The 12,821-nt window shown below is 42.5% G+C and overlaps 1 protein-coding gene across 3 annotated transcripts in view; it reads left to right on the plus strand.

Annotated features, from left to right (window-relative positions):
* The window catches only part of RIMBP2 (RIMS binding protein 2), a 226,623-nt gene that overhangs the window by 48,655 nt on the left and 165,147 nt on the right, over nt 1-12,821 (plus strand). For all 3 annotated transcript variants that reach the window (XM_038574720.1, XM_038574722.1, XM_038574721.1), the window contains one exon: nt 3,987-4,120. The gene's annotated coding sequence lies outside the window, so the exon portion shown is untranslated. The remainder of the gene's footprint in view (nt 1-3,986; nt 4,121-12,821) is intronic.

Consider the following 12,821-nt stretch of genomic DNA (forward strand, 5'->3'; position numbering starts at 1 on the left):
TTAATAATAATCATACTGCATATGTAACCAGATAGGGTAGTTCTTCGTGCTTTATCATCATTAACACATTCTCCAGTCAGCCTAGTGGGATGGAGAGACAGTGGAGCCACTTTGATGAGGGGGTGGGAGAGGACCAGAGAGCAAAGGGTAAAGGGTATTTGAAGAAGTGGAGTCCCAGAGCCCAGAAAGACAAATGGAGGAAAAGAGGTGGATTTAGTACTTCTATGCTGAGAGCACCAACATTTGCTAAATGCTGAGAGGCTGGGTATAATTGTCCTACCTGATTTTTTTTCTTTTTTATAGAATTAGGAAATATTTTCATAACTTGCAAGTTATCATACTTCTCCATATTATTTTTTTATGTTAACCTTAACTATTCTCTGAGAGAATACAATTTATTAGAGGGACAAGACAGAGTGTAGGTTGGTGGCTGTAAGGCCTCAGGTGATTTGTTTCAAAATGAAGTAGTCATACATGTTCTTCTGCTGGGCAGGGCTCTCACTAGAGGTCTCTGTGCTTTGCTCCACTTTACATTTGGCCCATTTGATTGTGTGCCAAGACCTCCTCATGCTTTTCATTGCTTATTGCAGTCATTACCACAAGGTAGTAGGTGGACCAAAAATGTTACATTAGATGATTTTAGGAGACATGTAGATATTTTATAAAAAGACATTACTTGATAACTATTTGTTTCATGTAACTTAGAGAAAAGACGGAGCATATCAAGTGAGTTAATGTAATAATGTAAGATTTCTTTTGAAACAAGATTCATACATGAAGATTTCAGTGAGTTCCCAAAGTGGATGTAAGCATGCCTTTGTTTTTGGACCTCCAACTGCATGCTAAAATATAAAGTACATGCACACAATTTAAAAAGTTAATAATGGCTAAAGGTGTATAATACCAGCCATTTCCTACCCTGTCAACTTTTCACTAAAGAATTATCTAGCCCCAGATATCTGTAGTGCTGAGGTTCAAAAGTCCTGTGGTAGATGAAGTTTTAATTCTTTTAGACCCCACCCCAACCTACACATACAGTTAAGTTGCTACTTTAGTAAAGATAATAGTGAGTGTTTACATTGTTATTATGTATATATGATTAACTAGAAGCAATTAGTGATTGTAATTACATTTCTTTTTTTTTTTTTAAGATTTTATTTATTTATTCATGAGAGACAGAGAATGGCAGAGACATAGGCAGAGGGAGAAGCAGGCTTCTCGAGGGGAGCCTGATGAGGGACTTGATCCCACCACCCCGGGATCACGCCCTGAGCTAAAGGCAGATGCTCAACCACTGAACCACCAAGGCTTCCTTGTGATTTACATTTCTTTCCTTGCATGGCTTTTTACTTTTCCTGAAGTTATTAATTACCTTATTTTTTATAGTGTCATTTGCAATCCATATACTGAAAATTCTTTCCCATTTTGACATATCAAAAACTTTCTCTAGTCTCCTTCTCACATGATACTTCGCTTTTAAAACTCTCTGTCTTCTTGCTCCAAACTGGTTAGTCAAGATTTGGGGCTCAACTATCACCCTGGAGTTTCTCTTTGTCATTGTGTAGTAGGATCTACTGTTTCTCAGATTCTATGGCTTTTTCTTTTAGGGTTTTCCTGCTTATTTTACTGCAACATATCCTCCAGTAATTTCCTAAGGAAGAATACATTGGAAGCAAATTTTATGATCCTTTACATGTATGGCAATATCTTTCCCTTGTCTTCCCATTAGATCAACTGCTTTTTGAGTATAGAATCTTCAATTGGAAATAATGTTCAATCTGATTTTTAAAGGCATTCTGCTGGCTTCCAAGATTGCTGCTGAGAAGTTTGATGCCCTAACCTTTAATTCCTTTTAAAAATTTCACTTTTTCTTTTCTTTTTTTTTTTTTTTTACTAAAAGTGTTCAAAATTTTCTCTTTATCATTTATCTTCTCAAATCTCATGATGCTCTTTGGTGTGGGTTTCTTTTCATCCATTTTGTAGCCTACTCATGAAATCCTTTAATATAGAAATTTTCATATTTCCTAAATTTCTGTACATTTTCTCTTTCTGGAAATCTTATTAGTAAAAGTTGAATGTCCTGGATTGACCTTTAAAATCTTTTTTCTTTTATGTTTTATATCATGTTGGGAGATTTCCTTAACCTCATCTTCTATATATGCCATTTAAGTCAAAATCCATTTAAGCAACTATCTTTTTCATATACAAGAATCCTTTTTGTCTCTCATTGCTCCTTTCATAGCATCTTGTTCTCTTTCTGTTTGTAAAGTTTTGCTTGGTTGCCTGCACTATCTCCTTCTTCTGCCTTTTATTTTTATGTACTTAGATTATAATCTTCCATATTGGAGGTTTTTTAATGTAGTGAGTAATCTTTGGTTGGTATTTGGTTTTGGACGAAGGTCTAGATGGCTTGGTAGATGCCAGTGTAGCTTGTTTGTGGGGGGCTCATTCCAGGGTAATTACAGGGAACTAAACATTTTGGGGTGGAGTTTCCTAATGTCAATATATGAATATATTGCTTATTATTATTATTTTCTACCAAAATGAAATTTCCAGGCTTCTGCCTAATTTGAGGGTCATGTGGGCAAATGCCCAACTATCTACATTATGCATGTGGTCTCGGGAGGAGTTGACACAGGCAGATGCTCATTATGGTGCCTCACTGCTCTGAGCTGTACTTGCTGCTCTGTGTCCTGACTCTCTCATTAAATGCCTCAGGAAATAAGACTCCAATCTCCTGTCTAGACATCTCCCCCTTGTATCTCGTCTGCACATCATTCTAAATCTTATTAAAGTCTAGCTTGAATAAAGTTATACATGCATGTTCTGGCCTCCCCTGTCAGACTGTGGGTCCTGGAAAGACTCAATCTTATTTATGTTTGGGTCTAACAACTGCCAGGAACTTGGTAGGTACTCAGAAAATGCTTGCTATATTGAAATAAATTGGATTTTGCTCATACAGACTGTTTTTCAGTTCCGAATTTCAGGCTGAAGCCCAAATTGCTTCAAAATGTTCTTCCCCTACCCACATAGTTACTGTGGACACTGGACACTTAAAAATTTTGGGATAAAGCCTAAGATAAGTCAACTTATTTTATTCTGTGATTCTACAAAGTTTAAAAACATTAACAAAATAAAAGTACAAGAACTAGGGGCACCCCGGGTGGCTCAGCGGTTTAGCGCCGACTTCAGCCCAGGGCCTGATCCTGGAGTCCCCGGATCGAGTCCCACATCGGGCTCCCTGCATGGAGCCTGCTTCTCCCTCTGCCTGTGTCTCTGCCTCTCTCTCTCTGTGTCTCTCATGAACAAATAAATAAAATCTTTTTTTAAAAAAAGTACAAGAACTTTTGATATTTTGATTATTTATGTTAGTTGAAGGTCTACTGAAATGTAGGAATTTCTAATTTTTAAATGTTTGGTGGCAAGATGGGAATTCCTTGAGAGTTTGCTGCAAGCAGCTCATTGTTTTTTATCTTGATTTTTATTCATTAATTTGACTTATGGTAACACTTCTTGTAATCCACGGGACATCAGTCATATTTATATAATTAAGGATATGTATAGAGCAAGTCCACACAGTTTGTGGTCTCCATTCTATCCCTTGTTGCCATCAGCAGTGGCATGTCACCCTTAGAGAAGGAAGGATAATTAGCCTGACCCACAATTTCTCTTGGCACATTCAGGAGCATGGAATTTTACTCCAAGCAGGATGAAAGCTTTGTGTCAGGGTGTGTATGTATTTTTGCACTATTCCACACCAGGAAACTTGGTGGAAGGGAAAGAAAGGTGTCAGGCTGGGAAGGCCACGTGTGAAGTCTCAGCTCTGTCACTTAGCCCTCTCAGTGCTATGAACTGGAAAGTGATAGTGTCTTCCCTGACTTTCCCAGCATCTGAGCCATAGAGGAAGCTGAAAGAGGCAGAAAAGCCAACTTATAAGCCATTCTTTTGTGATGGAAGATCATACACTTTTTTTTTTTTTTTTACAGTTTAAAATGACTCATCATACCTGAAGCCTGTTTGTCCAGAAGACACATTTGATCAGATCCAGTCTTTGGAAGACCCATTCTGAAATCTCCCACTTTGTGTCCTGAGACTAGGAACCCAGCGGTAGAACTTTGTGGTGAGTTGTCCTTTCTTCCTTCTGAGGTTCTATCTCCCTGTGCCAGTTGGGGGTTGTATCCATCACTTCCTTGTTTAATGGTCTATTCAAGACATGTTTATCAGTACCAGCTGTATGTCAGTTAGCTGAGAAGAGCTGAATGGTGAATAAAACAACTGTCTGTACTCTTGTGGAGATAGCAGTGTCATGAGTGAATGGCAGTGCAAAGGCCCAGGGGCAATAAAGGGCTGAATGCATGAAAAGTGGTTGTTTAGATGCAAATTGGGGAGAGGAGGCCAGGGCAGGCATTCACAACCTTATAGGCTATGGATATGGGTTTTAAATCTTATGAGCAGTGGCCAGATAGCAGTGGCATATTTTAAGTAAGAGAGTGACATGATCAAATTTGCCTTCTAAAATGATTATATTAAATTTTGCATGGGGATGAAGGGAGTGTAGTAGCAAGGAGCATTCGGAGGCCACCATGTAGTCTGGATGCATAGCCGTGGTGCCTCAGACCAGGGCATTAGCAGTGGAAGTGAAGGACACTGGAGAGCTTCTAGATGCATTGGGGCAGTAGGATTTGCCAGTTGCTGTGATGGGCTGGATGGGCAGTGGGGTGAGAAGGGGTGATAAACATGGCTTTCAGATTGCTGGCAGAGATGACATAATGGAGGGGAAAGCCCCACTTCCTCAGATGAGAAAGATCGAAAAAAAATCAGGTTTATGGGTAAGATTCAGATTCAGTTTTGGACCAAAGCTCAGTTTTGAGTTTGAGCTACACCTAAACATGAGGCAGAGTTCAGGAGAGAACTCAGGGCTGGCTTACTCATTCTTTTACTCACTATTTGGTTTGAGAGTTCTTGTGTTGAAGCATGATTTAAACACAAGGCAGTGATTTACACAATATGATCATGAGATGACTTTACGGGGTAAGAATAACAGTTGCTTCTTTCTGCAAAAGGCTTTTGTGTGGCAAGTGGCTGCCTAGGCAGTGGTTGCTATGGTTGTTAGTCAAGCATTTTGTGCATTTAGCAGAAGGTGAACCATGTGAACTTTTGATGCCCCTGCCTAGGTGTGGTATTGGGGTTGGTCCTGATAAAACAATGGATCGGAGTCTCATAAACAGGATGGTGGTGATGATGATGGTTATGGTAGTGATGGTGATGGTGGTAGAAATCATAGTGATTGTGGTAGGGCTGGTGATGATGTACCACTGGACTCAGCCAGTATGTGTTCAGTAGATTTAAGTTCACACCCAATCCCCTGATTTCTATTTTATGTGTTCATTTTTCTGGCAGGAGGCAGAAAGAGTCTGTGTGTGAAACTCAGCTGTTTCAGATATAGGATATGTTCTTGGTAACCATTTGTTCTCATTACTACGGAGCCAAAAACATTTCATCATTCACTTAGTAAATGTAGGGCCCTTGGAGGTGGGAATATGCCTAGAAAATATTTCAAAAACCCTTTCTCTTTCATCATTATCTATATAACAGTGTCTGTTTCTTCAGTGGATATCATTTATAATGAGAGATGTTTATCTGCATGCCTTCAACAGACAAATTGTGTCATTAAGAATACTTTCAAAGAGGATGTTCTGAACTGAGTGATGTAGGTTATTACTGGTGTAAAATTCTTTCAAATTCATTTATTTTACATGGCCTATGAGGCCCAGAAGTCACTCTGTTCTCTTAGGGGTAACAGGCAGATTATTTCAAGAGCTTAATACTTTTTTGAATTTTTTTTAAATTTTGGTTGTTCTGGGGTTGAAAGCTACAGAGAGGAGTGATATGCCTGTGTGTGAATCTTTCCTATATTTGGAATGGGCTGATCTTTTTAATTTTTTCTGATAGATTGTTGGCTGCTTGGGATTGCAGATGCATCATTAAGTTATTGCATTTAAATTTAGCTCTTGTTCTCACTCTGGAAGGGAATGGAATGTTTGAATTATTTCACCACGAAGGGAGAGCAATTAGAACATAGATCCTCATGACTTTTTGAAACAGGAGGTCTGGTCAGTGAGCCTAAGTGAGGGCTGTGCATCTGACTCAGAGGAGGAGATTCGCTGAGAGTTTCTTCAGTCTGCAGGAGGTTAAAATGGCCTTAAACATACCTGAACCATTGCCAGGGTTTGGGCTCTCCGAGGGCAGCATTTTACATATAAATCTGTAGTGGTCTTTGCTCTCAATACTGGCAATTCCATCCTTCAAACAGGAGTTGGGGCTCCTCTGTGTGAATAAATCATTAAAATATTTATTCCCTGAGCTGGGGGGAAGTTATGTCACCAATGATACTTGCACAGAGGTTGAATTTGTGTCAGCATCTTAAAAATCATATTCCTTTGTCAGATGTTAAGGGCAGGAGGTGCTTGTTGGAGTCTCATGTCACGGGGTGTGGAAAGTGAAAAGCTGATACCGTGTAGGATGTTCCCATTCCTACCCCGTCAGCAATCGCTATAAACAATCGGGTGTCCCCCTCTCTGGATTTGCAGACTTGCTCCAATGTGAACACAAATACACACATAGACGCAGTGTCTTGGTATATGGACAAATATGTACACACAGAGTGGGGTCTGTATGGATGTGTGTACACGCATTTATGCATACGTGTGTCCAACTACATACATACTCTGCCCTGAGATTTTTACAATCAACTTTTCATGACTCAAGCAGTAAATTGATACATTTGATTTGTAAAAACTCAAGTGTCTTTTTACTCTCTCCATTTTACTGAGTTAACCACTGTCAACAATTGGGTCCTCTGGACACTTTCCTACATATTTACATGTGTATGTGTGTGTGCAGCCACAGAAAGTCTGTCATAATTTTGTATGTGCTTTAAAGAAAACCATATGGATTTTATGCAGATTAGCATTTTTCTGTTTTTAGAATATTTCACAGAGATCTTTCCATATTAGTATATTAGCATGCTACATCATTCTTTTAAAGTTTCTGCATATTATCTAGTGGTATTCCTATGCCATAGTGTCTTGGCTTAGTCCTTCCAGAGCAAACCTGGGATGGGGATTCAAGTCAAAGTGGCTTAGTTGCATCAGAAAGGATGAATACTTAACATTTACATCAACATGAATGCAATTGGAGGGTATTATGCTGAGTGAAGTAAGTCCATCAGAGAAAGACAGTTATATGGTTTCACTCATATGTAGAAAAGAAGAAATAGCACAAAGGATCTTGGGACAAGAGAGGGAAAACTGAATGGTAAGTCATGAGAGAGGGAGAAAAACCATAAGAGGCTCTAAACAAATAGGTTGCTGGAGGGGAGGGGTCTGGGGAAGTGGGATACCTGGGTGACGGGCACAAAGGAAGGCACGTGATGAGATGAGCACTGGGTGTTATACACAACTGATGAATTATTAAACAATACATCCTGAAACTAATGATGTACTATATGTTGGCTAATTGAATTTTAAAAAATAAAAGAGTTCACATAAAAGTCAGACAGGAGGGCCTAAGTAATATCAAGACCTATGAGGTTCCCATACAGGACCTCTTCAGATTATTCTAAGCCTCAGTACCATGTGCTGGTTCAGGCCAGATTCAGAGACAATAAAAATTATTGTTAAATAGAAAAAAACCCAAACCAAAAACCAATGTAGCTTAGTTGCAAGGTGATGTCTGGAAACTTTGGGAGGGCAGCAGCGTTAAGGGGGAGAAGCCAAGCAACGATGGGAGGAAGTCAGCGTAGGGCATGCCATCCAGCTGGTGTTCACTGTGGATAGAGGGGCTCTCCCGTCCTGTGGAGGGGCCCCTGGAGATAGCCAGGCACACCCTGGACTCACCCTAGTTGAAGGATGAGGGTCTGGGGTGTTTATCCACTGCCAACACCCTGCTGCTATTGGTGAGGTGGACTTCCAGGTGCATAAACGTTCAGTTCTTGTTTGCCTGCAGGTGTTGGTGGTGTTACTATGCATGGAGTTAACAGTAAGGGACACTGTGTGGTCTGCCCCTGCTGCTGAGTGCCTGACATGCTAGCCTTTATTAACATGCATATAGTCAACTAACTGTGATCAGTTATCTAGCCACAACCCTAATCACGTGTAAGTATTACCAGCAGTGCTGCAGCAACATCTTCATCCACACTTACCTGTGTACATGTTATTCTAGGACATGTGCAAAGGTGCATATGTTTGTACATGCATTGAAATACATAGAAAAGTTGAAATTTAAAACGAGGAAAATGTGTGTATTTTCATCATAATCTGCTTTTTTACTTTTTATTTATTTTTTAAGGATTTATTTATTTATTTATTTATTTATTTATTTATTTGAGAGAGAGGGGGTGGAGAGCAGATGGAGAGGGAGCGAATCCTCAAGCAGACTCTGTGCTGAGTGCAGAGCCCCACCTGGGGCTCAATCCCAAGACCTTGAGATCACAACCTGAGCCAAAATCAAGAGTCGGATGCTTAACTGACTGAGCCACCAGGTGCCCCATAATCTGCTTTTTAAATTCAGTCATGCATTACTAATCTACTCAGTTGCAGGGACTGCTCCATATTCATGCGTGCGTGTGGACTAACCTCCTGACTGTGTACATACATCATAGGTGTTCAGTCAATATTTGTTGAAGCCAGGAGTCATTGATGTGGGAAGGAAATGACCTATTTGTATCTTGGAAGATTGGCCTACACCATCTGTTCTTTAACTGCGTCTTGGATAAGTGGTATTGCTCCTTCCTCCTGGGGTTGCTCAGAGCTGGGAGCTCTTGCAACAGCCACTGGGGTTGGAGAGGGAGCAATTTTGTCTTCTCTGCCTCTGGGGAGCATTTTCTCTGGATGGGTCCTGGATGAGCTGCCAGGCCATGGCTGTCGGGTTGGTGATGGCAGTGCCTCAATCCAGCAGCCAACCCAGTATTTCCAGAATGTTCTACAGGTTACAGAATAGACAAAAACAGGCAACGGGACCCAAGTACAGTCCTGTATTTCCTGGGAAAAATATAATTATTTTTTAGAAAAAAAATGTAACTATCACGTAACCAATAGTTTCATGGTGGCAATATAAAATTTCCTTTTTCAGTATCTTTATGTCCATAAAACATATATTCTTGTTTAAAGAAAAAGAATAAGTTAATAGTTGGTACACAGAAATGGAAAAACTTGTGATGTCTGGGTAAGTGCCTTGTGAGCTGCACGGCCCCCATGCCCCAGGACCACGCCAGACACATCCCTCAGACATTGCCGTCCACAAGGTTCCAGGCCTCGCTTATGGTCAGGGCTTCAGGACAGACTGTCTTGGCATAATGTTGTTTGTGTGGAAATGTCTAGGCAAAACGGCTCTTAATGTCATTATTCTTCATGACTAACACAATTATGTATCTTAAATTCCATTTCTTTCTTCCTTCCTTCCTTCCTTTCTTTCTTTCTTTCTTTCTTTCTTTCTTTCTTTCTTTCTTTCTTTCTTTCTTTCTTTCTTTCTTTCTTTCTTTCTTTCCTTTTTAATAGACAACTCAAGATGGAATGGGCTCTGTTGATACCAAAATCTTAGTGCCAATTACAGTCAAACAATCACTGGTGCTGCTCTGGGCCTGTCAGGGCATGTATGTGATACTGACGTACCTTCTGTGTGCTTGGCCCGTGCAGTAATGGTCCTCGGCTGGCCTGCAAGGGCAGTGAAGAACAAAAGGGAGTGCAAATATGTTTGGCAGGGGCTTCAGGAACTTCTATGAAGCTCACAATTTCAGCTCTGGCATATGGGTCTTGATAGCGTCTGTTTCACTCTGGTCTCTTGGCAAATCCAGACCCTGCAATGAAGATTACTTGGCTCCTTTTTTCCTACAGAGTAGAGAAAGGAGGCTGTGGATGTAGCTAAAAGGTCTTTGGGGGCACTCTGCCCTGTGCTATTGTATTTATCAGAGAGACTTAATGACTGGTAGAGTTGAAGAGAGAGTAGTGTTAACTTCAGGAATGGCTTGATCCAGGAGCTCAAACAATGTTTTGGGAATGAATGTCTGTTTCCTCTGTGTTGGCTTCAGTTTTCATAAGAGCCCCTCAATCAAGGACTTAGAGTTCACAGGCCTGGTGCTATTTCCCGACCATCTTGACACATCTACAGTTAGGCTCAAGAAAGGTAGGCAGAACTTTGTACCATCACAGTGTGGGCTTCCTACTTTGTGGTCATGAAGGAGATCCCCCCAAAGTCTATTACCTTAACACTCATCTTTAAGAAGTGCCATTTCCTGAATCCCTGTGATCAAGTTCAAGAGTTTCCAAGTTCCTCTAAGGTTCTCTGTGGAAAAGGGATCATGCTCCCTCTTTATTGTCAGGCTACCTCTTCCTCCTGCATAGCCATTTTTGCTGCGGCACACCTCTCCAGCCAGCCAGCCTGCACTTGTAGGTCCCAGGGATCTGGGTTTGTAGGTTCCCATGTGCTCACTGGGCTGCCTTGGGTGGTCCATTCTGGATCCCATGGAGGTCTGCTATGGGCTGAACTGAATTCTCACAAAGATGTTGGAGTCCTAATGCCCAAGACTTCCAAGCGAGCACAGTGTATGACTATATTTAGGAGAGAGGATCTTTTTAGAGGTAATCAAGTTAAAAAGAGGTCATTTGTATAGAACCTAATCCAATCTCAAGGACTGGTATCCTTATGAAAGGGGAAGTTTGGCTACACAGACAGACATGTGCATGAGAACACCATAGGAACATGAAAGCAGAGACCATACTGATGTTGCCATGAGCCAAGGAACGCCAAGGACTGCTGGCCATGACTGGAATGCCGGGAGACGGGCCTGGACCAGACTCTGGTCCTCAGGCCTCCAGAACTGGGACATAACACATTTCTGTTTGTGGAGCTGTGTTACGGCAGCCCTTGCACATGAATGAGGCTCTGGTGCCAGCAGCATGATCTAATTCCATCTCAAGAAGAGGAAATTTCTAGCAGAAGCAATGGGAATGTGAGGCCCAAGGAATTGAGGGGGCAGGTGTAAAGGGATGGTCCCTCTGTGTGGTCCTGCCCGGAGGAATCTGCTCAAACCACTGGTGTTGGTCTTTGGGTCCCTTGGCTCAAGACCTAAGTTCAAGGGGCTGGTGTTCAGTCAGCAGGATGTGGCTGGAGAAGCAAGGGTGAGGCACCTCCACTGCCATTCTCAGCAGAGCCTTTGAAGCACAGCCATGGTGCGGGGCTAGAAGGAAGGTGAGTGGAGCCCCACAGTCCTGTAACCCTGTTGTCATGAGGACCCGGGAGCCTTTTTCTGTTTTCCTGCATTGAATCACCAGGGTCAGGGGGCAGATTGCAGAGAAATGCCATCATGTTGTGTGTGGCCGTGAGTGGGGCCCATGATACCTCCAAGAGCCGGGGTAAAGAGGGTTCCATCCCACAGTGTGCTACCCACAGGCCGCCTCCTTAGTGATGCTGTCTGGTCACCATGTCTAGCCCTCAGTAGTTTTGGATCTGCAGTCCATCCAGGGCTTTTCCCTGTCACCAATTAGTAACCAGGCAACAGCGCATTTGCTACCGCAGATGCCGTCAGCAGGGCCCAGCCAGCTGCCAAGTACCAACAGAGGGGCCTTGGGTTCTGAGAGGAGACTCATAAGGGAACATGACCACTGGTGGAGCTTAATGTTTAACCTGTGGCCGCGGCCTGCGTCTGGTTCCCATGACCACGCAGCGTTGTTAGATGGACTAACTATCCACTCCAGAAACAAGTGGCCATGCATCTCCCACCTCACATTAAAGCATCCCAGGTGCCTTGATCCAGGACGACAGCTTTCTAAAACCTTCCCTTCATCTCGTTCCATATCGGGTCAGCATGGGTTGACTCCTGTGCATGAGCTCCACTCTGCAAATGAGAGGTTTAGGGTTCTTAGGATGATGTGGAGGATCCCATGGTAGGTAAAGGGCCCCATCAGCTTGGTTCTGGGAGAGACAGACGCACACAGGCTGCCCATCATGAACCACAGCGATTCGTTTTGTGCAGTGAGTAGCCCATTTCATGGCACTCTATGCTACCAGAAAGTATGTCTGTCCATCTGTCTGCCTGCGGTTTGTGTGACCTGCTGGGACATACACTCCATGAGGGCAGGGGTACTGTCTTGTTCCTCAGTATTTCCAGGAATGGGAATGTTGCTCTGACACATAGTGAGCACAGAAGCTTGTTGAGTAATTGGGTGACAGATTGAACATGTACGAACATACCGGAAGACGTACTTCTTTTTCCAGTTTTGTCAATTTGATGCCATGATCTGCAAGTAGCTTCCTGCTAGGTAATTATGTTTTCAAACATTGTAACTGTCTCAGCAACAAGCCTGTGAACTTGTGGCTTTTAGATAGAAACTCCTTTCTGGTGAATGTCTGAGGTGGAGGCTCAGACTCCCTGCCTCCGCACCTCTGCAGATGGGCTGTGTGTCACCCTGACACTGGGTGTGACTTGCGGGTCTCCTACACCCTGTTCATGTACAGCCTTCCACACAGCTCCTGTTGCTGGGATTCTCACTTTAAGGTCATTTACATTATGAAGTATAAAAAAATATTTCTATCTCCATGCTTTCGGAGAAAGCTTTATACTTTCAGTCCTTTGTGAAATCCCATCACCTTCAGGATGTTTTTTCAAACGTGTCCACCCCGGGGTAGGCAGAGAGCTGCAGCTCACGTTCCCTGGGATGAGGATCGCCTGCTGAACACACCCCACACTGGGGAAGTGTAGGACGGAAAAGCTAAGAGAAGAGGAGAGGGCAGGTGGGCGGGGAGTTCCAGTCACTACCCAGAAG

Source organism: Canis lupus, chromosome 26 (genome assembly GCF_011100685.1).
Source record: "Canis lupus familiaris isolate Mischka breed German Shepherd chromosome 26, alternate assembly UU_Cfam_GSD_1.0, whole genome shotgun sequence".
Lineage (NCBI taxonomy): Eukaryota > Metazoa > Chordata > Mammalia > Carnivora > Canidae > Canis > Canis lupus.